The sequence below is a fragment of the Coloeus monedula genome (genome assembly GCF_965178545.1).
Source record: "Coloeus monedula genome assembly, contig: HAP1_SCAFFOLD_281, whole genome shotgun sequence".
Classification (NCBI taxonomy): Eukaryota; Metazoa; Chordata; class Aves; order Passeriformes; family Corvidae; genus Coloeus; species Coloeus monedula.
Genome location: NW_028120655.1, coordinates 68,738 through 76,437, shown reverse-complemented (window position 1 = coordinate 76,437; position 7,700 = coordinate 68,738). Strand labels below are relative to the sequence as shown.

Below are 7,700 nucleotides of genomic sequence, written 5' to 3'. Positions count from 1 at the left end.
ATGATCCCAGTAGGACCCGTAGTCACTGCCAGTATGGTTCCAGTCACTTCCAGTATGGTCCCAGTGTCCCCAAATGTGATCCCAGCTGCTCCCTCTCAATGCCAGTATGATCCCAGTTGCACCCAATCACCCCCAGCATGGTTACAATCACCCCCAGTATGCCCCCAGTCAGTTTCAGGTACTCCCAGTATTATTCCAGTCATGCCCAGAGTGCCTTCCTGTCACTCCCAGTGTGGGCCCAGTTGCTCCCAGTATGAATCCAGTCACTCCAAGTTCCTCCAAATACGATCCCATTTGCTCCCAGCATGGTCTCTGTTGCTCCCAGTCACCTCCAGTATGGTTCCAGTCATGTCCAGCACCCTTCCAGTCCCTCCCAGTCAGATTCCAGTATGATCACAGTCCCTCTCAGATACTCCCAGTATCATCCCAGTCAGTTCCAGTAGGATCCCAGTATGACCCCAGCATGGGCACAGCTGCTCCCATTATCTTCCAGTGTGGTTCCAGTTGAACCCAGTTGCCCCCAGTTCAGACCCAGTCACTCCCCACATGAGGTTGAGCGTTCCCTGAATTCACAGCCCCCACCCGTGGGATCATCACCCCCCATCCCGCAGGTGCCCGGGGAGGGGGAGCTCGGCCCAGATATCCCGGGGGGTTCCCTGGGTTGGGTTTTTTTGGGGGGATGTTTGGAGAATGAAGAACTCCAAAGCTGAGCAGAAAATGCCCCTTGTGAGGACATTGGGGGTCCCCAGGAGGTGTTTCTGGGGGTCCCGGTGGCGGTGCCAGCAGAGCCCTGGCAGCGGGCAGGGGGATGTGGGGTACGCCCCGTAGTGGGGGTTGGGTCTGCCCGGGTCAGGCACGGCCACCTCCAGCCCAGAGCCAGGGGGCTGCGGGACCCCTTGGGAGAGCCGGAGGGGGAACCTCGGGAGCCCCAGAGTGGGACGAGCAGAGAGGGGCAGTACCGGGAGCAGGGGAGCCCCGGCAGTCTGGAGGAGCGAACCCCTGTGACCCCCAGGGCCCCAAAGTGGGGAGCCCAGAGAGGGGGGAGCGCCGCCATTCGCGGGACCCTCAACAGCCTGGAGAGGGGCAGGGGGGACTCCTTGGACCCACTGCACCCCGAAGCAGAGAATAAGGGGAGAAGGGACCTGGGGACCCCATAACCCCCAGCATCCCTAAGTGGGGAGACCAAAGCGGGGAGCTTTTGGATTCCTGGGACTCCCAGCAGCCTGGGGAGGGTGGAGACCAAGTAGAGAGGGGGACCCCAATAAAAGAGGGACCCCAGCAGCTGGGACAGGGGGGAACCCCCAAACACCAAAGGGGAGAGACCAGAGACAGGGAAGTGCTGAGAGGCTTTTTCAGAGCAGATTTTTATGGACACACAGTGCCCAGTGACTTCTAGAGATGGACTTGGGCAGAGGGACCTTCAAACTCAATGTGCTCATCCCTTGTTTCTCCCCAGACCAGGATTTCCCATTCCCAACCCTTGGCCGGATGGAGGAGGAGGCTGTGAGGAAGAGGAAGATGCCCCGGGAACCCCAGGCAGGTGAGGAGGAAGTCAGTGCCCCTTTCCCCTCTCTCCTGCTCCATCTCCCAGCCCAGCATCGCCCCCGGCTGCAGGACAACCCCGCTGCCGACGCCGTCCTGCCGGGGACGGACTGGGGGGATCTCCTTCCCCTTCCCTGTGGCCCGGAGGCAAATCCCATCCTCTCCTTGTCCTTCCTCCCCAGACAAGGAGCTGAGCATGGAGCCCAGGGAGGACAAATGCGCGTGGCAGAACCTGGTGGAAGAGGCCGTTTTGAGCGGCTCCACGGCGCAGGAATCCAATGGGGAGGAAAAGCCCCGGAGATCCCACAGGAGGAGGGGCTGCAAACGCAGCCCAGGGTGCTCTGAGGAGGAAAGACCCACCCTGTGCCGGGAAGGCGGCCGGAGATGCAGCCAGAGGTCAGAGCTGGTGGTTCATGAGCAGCTTCACGATGGGGAGAAGCCCCACAAGTGTGGGGAATGTGGGAAGAGCTTCAGGTGGAGCTCCCACCTGATGGAGCACCAGAGGATCCACTCTGGGGACAGGCCCTATGAGTGTGGGGAATGTGGGAAGAGCTTTAGCCAGAGATGCACCCTGATCCAGCACCAGAGGTTCCACACTGGGAAGAGGCCCTATGAGTGTGGGGAATGTGGGAAGAGCTTTGTCACAATCTCCAACCTACGTATCCACCAGAGGATCCACACCAGGGAGAGGCCCTACGAGTGTCCCGAGTGTGGGAAGGGGTTTCAGACCAGCTCCAATCTCCTCCTTCACCAGCAGATTCACACGGATGAGAGGCCCTTCCGCTGCCCCGACTGCAGGAAGGGCTTCAAGCAAAACTCCCACCTCGTCAGGCACCGGCGCATCCACACTGGGGAGAGGCCCTACGAGTGTCCCGAGTGTGGGAAGGGGTTTCAGACCAGCTCCACTCTCCTCCGGCACCAGCAGATTCACACGGATGAGAGGCCCTTCCGCTGCCCCGACTGCAGGAAGGGCTTCAAGCAAAACTCCCACCTCGTCAGGCACCAGCGCATCCACACCGGGGAGAGGCCCTACGAGTGTCCCCAGTGTGGGAAGAGCTTCTCCACGAGCTTTCACTTGACCCAACACCAACGGAGGCACCGCTAAGGGAAGCCCTGCGAGTGCCCCGACTGTGGCAAGAGCTTTGTCCTCTGCTCCAACTCCATCTCCTGTCAGAGGAGCCACATTTGGCAGAGCCCTGGTGACCCACATTCCCTGTGATCCAGGTTGGGAAGAGCCCTGGCTGGTGCTCTCCACGTTCTCCTGGATCCCCATTGGCACCTGGGTGAACGCAGGGGCAGGAACATCCATCGGGACTCAGATCAACATTGGAGATTCATTGGGAAGAGCTGATTTTTGACCTTTACACCCTAAACAATTTCATCTGCTCTGTCCAATTGTTTCTTCTGGTGGCTGCGGAGACAAACAATGGACTCTACACGATTCAGTGTGAATCAGGCAGAAGCCATTTTATTGATGACCTACTGTCCCTCATATACAGTTCTTGCTTTCCCTACACGCGATCGTGCCTAATTATTATGGGTTCAGGGCTATTTTCACACGCTGCTTTATGCTTTGTGATTGGCTCTTGTCTGTGTGTCACATTGTCTGTCGTGTATGTCACAACTGTCCTTCAGTCTGCCTTTTCTTATCCTTTTCTTCCTTTGCTTGATCCTCATTCACATCCTCCCCAGTGCTGCTTGTTCCTTTCTCACAACCTCCCCATGGACTCTTCCCCTGTGTAGGTGCTCAAGTCCTTCTGTCTTACGTGCTCTGGTTCCTCTGTTTTATGGCTGGTTCACATTATGTCCATTTTCTAGTAAAAACATGGTTTCCACAGTCTCGAGGCATCAATGGGTCCCACTGAGCTCCATGCCCACCACTGGCTCCTCATGGACTCCTTGGAGGAGAGAATCGGGGGCCAGGATTGCACAAAGCTCTCAGAGACTCCCAGGCAAAAGCCAAAGCCAAAGTCCTTTGAAAACCCTGCAGTCCCTGGGAGCATTGAGGAGCCCCCAGGGCCATTCCTGACCAAGGCTCCCCAGGGACTCCTTCCAGCAGATCCCTGAGGCCACTGGGATGTGGGGGGATGCTGAGGGCAGGACAAGGGGCTGACAGTGCCCAGCCTTGCTGGGGCTGTGCCAGGAGGCCCCAGGGCCTCACGACAAGGTGTCTCCTCCCAGCGCTTGGTGGCACAGATGCTGCTGTGCCCCAGGGCACCAAGACTTGGTTTCTCTTTGTCCCCCCTGTCATCCCTGCCTCCAGTTCTCTGCTCTGACTGCAGCCTGGGGACACTTTCTCAGTCGTGTCCCTCACTGGGACCCATGAAAACTTCCAGAAACTTTGAAGTTCAATTCTGGCTGGAATTCTTGGGAGGTTTGTGCCAGTCCCTGTCAGGGCCTGATGTTCAGGGCCTCAGCACCAAGGCCCGAGAGGGTCATTGCAGTCCTTGTGCTGTGTGTGTGCTGCTGAGCTGGGCCGGGCTCCTGGCACAGAGGCAGCTCCTGGCAAGCGGCAGCGCTGCAGAGAGACAGCTCTGGCCAGGAGCAGCTCCTGGGCACAGCCCAGCAGGGCTGGGGCACTGCCTGCAGCCAGCCCGGGCACAGCACAGAGGGACACAGGGCTTAAACTCAGCCGGGGCTGGGAAGGGGCTGGGAAGTGACTGCAGGAGAATCACTCCCAGCCCCTGGCACAGGAAGCCTCAGGCTGCAGGACACGGCAGCTGCAGCTCCTGGAGGGAGGGATCTCCTAAAGCTGCAGCATCCCCGTGCCTACGGATTCTGTGAGTACAACTCGGAGCATCTCGAGTGCAGGGGAGGTGAAATGCTCATGAGCCTCTGACGGGCTGAGGGTTTCTGATCACTCCCAGAATATTTCCAATACAAGGATTTTGATAGAAATGAGGAAATTTCCTGAGACTTTGTTTTCAGTTTCCTGCCATTGGAGAATGGTGGGGAGGGAGGATAAATATTAAAGGTGTTATGAATTTTGTCAGGTCCCTGGGACATCCAAACTGTTCCTTTCAGTGATCAGCAGGTGCACAGGAGATGCCTCCTGTGCTTTCAGCCACTCCTGTGCCCATGGACAGCACCAGCATCACCTTGGCTGGACCCATCAGGCTCAGTCTGAGCTGTCCTTTCTCCCAGCTGCAAACAGAACCTGTCCCCAGCCAGTGCCCTGCACACAGGCAGGTTTCTGTAGGGCCAAGGAGAGTGCACAGAGATTTGGGGTCTGTGAGTGCTGGCAGGGAGAGATCATGCAGAGGGAAACAGCTCCAGGAGGAAAATCCCCAGGAAGCAGAGAGGAGATCAGGGAAGGAGAGAAAACAAAGCCAGCAATGTGTCAGGGAGAGTTTAGAGATCCCCACAGGATCCCCTCCAGTGCAGCCCCTCCCTCTGAAGAAGCCCCCTCCCTCCTGTGCCCCCCAGCCAAGCCTCTGCCCTCAGGGCCGGGGGTCCAAGGCGTGAAGGCCCTCCTGGGCAGGCAGAGCTGCAGCAGAGCCGTGGGGCAGCTCTGCAGCCCCGGGCCCAGTTCCCTCTGCAGAGCACAGGGCTGGGAGCAGCTGCCCGGCCCTGGGGGCTCTGGGAGGGGGCACAGCTGGCTCAGGGTGACGCTGGCCCCAGTGCCCGGCTGTGGGCAGGGCTGTCAGTGCAGCCAGGGCAGCAGCTCAATCTCCCTTTGTCCAGTGCCAGCTCTGGGACTCTTGGCTCTCTCCCTGAGGTTTCCTTCCAAGCTGGGAGTTTCCTCCAGGATGCAAACGTGTCCTGGAGCATCTTTGTGTTATCTGAAAGGCCCAGAGAGAGGAGAAAAGCAGAGATGCTACAAGTGTGCAAATGCTGTCGGGTTGGTGAAATGAGCCAGGGGTGTCCTCGGCTACAAATGTGGTGCTGAGACCTTGAGAGAGGGACGGACATTTGGGGGTCTGTGGTGGATCCATCTGCTCCCAGCAGCACCTGGTGATCTTTAAGGGAAACATGGGAGGGTGAACATTCTGCATTTGAGAAAAGTGAAACCGAGAAACTCTGAGCAGGTCAGAATGACAGAGCACCACCCCTGAGTCTCCACTCATCATCTTGCCTTGCAAAAGTTGCTCTGTTCTCCCTGAGGGCAGCAGAAATGCTGAGGATTTCTGATATCCAAGAATACCAGGAGAGATATGGGCAGAGATTAAAAACAAAAACCTCAGAACTCTTAAACCCGAAAGGGTGTCTGTGTGTGTTCCAGGGGAGGGTGGATGGGAAATGGCTTTGGTTGTGGTTACAGATCTCCTCTAACTCTTCATTGTTTCATTCCTCATGAACAGGTGCCCATGGCCGGACACAGCCAATGTGCAACAGCAGCTCCATCAGCCCCTTCCTCCTGCTGGCATTGGCAGACACGCGGCAGCTGCAGCTCCTGCACTTCTGCCTCTTCCTGGGCATCTCCCTGGCTGCCCTCCTGGGCAGCGGCCTCATCATCAGCGCCGGAGCCTGCGGCCAGCACCTGCACAGCCCCATGTTCTTCTTCCTGCTCAGCCTGGCCCTCACCGACCTGGGCTCCATCTGCACCGCTGTCCCCAAGGCCATGCACAATTCCCTCTGGGGCACCAGGCACATCTCCTACTCAGCATGTGCTGCTCAGGTGTTTTTCTTTCTGTTCTTCCTCTCAGCAGAGGATTTCCTCCTCACCATCATGTGCTACGAGCGCTACGTGTCCATCTGCAAAGCCCTGCACTACGGGACCCTCCTGGGCAGCAGAGCTTGTGCCCTCATGGCAGCAGCTGCCTGGGCCAGTGCCTTTCTCTACGCTCTCCTGCACACGGCCAATACATTTTCCCTGCCCCTGGGCCAGGGCAATGCCCTGGGCCAGTTCTTCTGTGAAATCCCACACATCCTCAAGCTCTCCTGCTCCAAATCCCACCTCAGGGAACTTGGGCTCATTGCTGTCAGTGCCTGTTTGCTCTTTGGCTGTTTTGTGTTCATTGTTTTCTCCTATGTGCAGATCTTCAGGGCCGTGCTGAGGATCCCCTCTGAGCAGGGCCGGCACAAAGCCTTTTCCACGTGCCTCCCTCACCTGGCCGTGCTCTCTCTGTTCCTCAGCACTGTTATGTTTGCCCACCTCCATCTCCTCCCCATCCCTGGATGTGGCCCTGTCAGTTGTGTACTCGGTGGTGCCTCCAGCCCTGAACCCCCTCATCTACAGCCTGAGGAACCAGGAGCTCAGGGATGCCCTGAGGAAAAGGATCACGGGTTGTTTTCAGCAGCAATAAACTCTCATTCTCCTGACCTTGGAGCTGCTCTGATGTGACTCATTAATGCCCACTCTGTGTCCTGTGTTTGTTGCTGCTGACACAGGTGTTACGCTGCTGTGAATTTGTTCTCACAAAAATCTTTGTCTGTTCCATTTTTAATTTGGTATTTGCCTTTCCAGTGTGACCCAGAGACTGTATAAGCGGGGAGCTGCACTACACTATGTGTGTGCTGGAACAAAAGAAAGAGCCCTGTGTTGTCTTGTTTCCCTGGCATCTTTCCTCCCTGACTTCTCTGGAGCTGCAGGGTCGGTGCCTCTGGGCAGAGCTGGGGAGAAAAGAGTCCCAGCAGGAGAGCACTGCCAGGGAGCCCCAGGGCTTCTCCTCCGTAACTCCTCTTCCTTCCCTTCCACACTCCCCTGCAGAGCCCCTGTGTTGGTTTCAGGCCTCAGGGCTCTGTCAGCTGGGTCCCAGTCCTGCTGTGTGACTGCCCAGGGACTGCAGGCAGGGACAGGTCGTGGGCACTGCTGGGACAGAGCTGGGCTCTGCAGCAACATTTCCATCATGCGAGGGCATCTCCCCAGTGCAGGGCCTGGAAGCTTCCATCTCCTTCCCAGTTTTGTCTCCAGGATGTGCCCAACGCAGCGCCCTGGAGAGGAAACCAGCCCTGAGCAGCAAAGGGTGGCAGTGCTCAGGGTGGGGGCACCCAGCAGTGCCCTGGCAAAGCCAGCGCCGCTGCCAGCAGGGGCCTCTCTGCCCAGGTCACAGAGGTTGTTCTTCCCTCCATGGAGGGACATCCAGGGACCGGGTCAGGGCTCCGTGTTTGCAGTGCACGGACAAGACACAGCCCTGAACATCCTGTGTGTGGGGGGACATAAACGCAGCGAGCACAAACACCTTCAGCTGTTCCTGGAGTTCCCAGAGAGTGCCATC

General features: G+C 57.9%; 1 pseudogene across 1 annotated transcript; it reads left to right on the top strand.

Annotated features, from left to right (window-relative positions):
• Positions 1-5,866: 5,866 nt before the first annotated feature.
• Positions 5,867-6,788, top strand: LOC309585761 (olfactory receptor 14J1-like; annotated as a pseudogene). The gene has a single exon. The product of its transcript is annotated as an olfactory receptor 14J1-like (transcript).
• Positions 6,789-7,700: the final 912 nt, after the last annotated feature.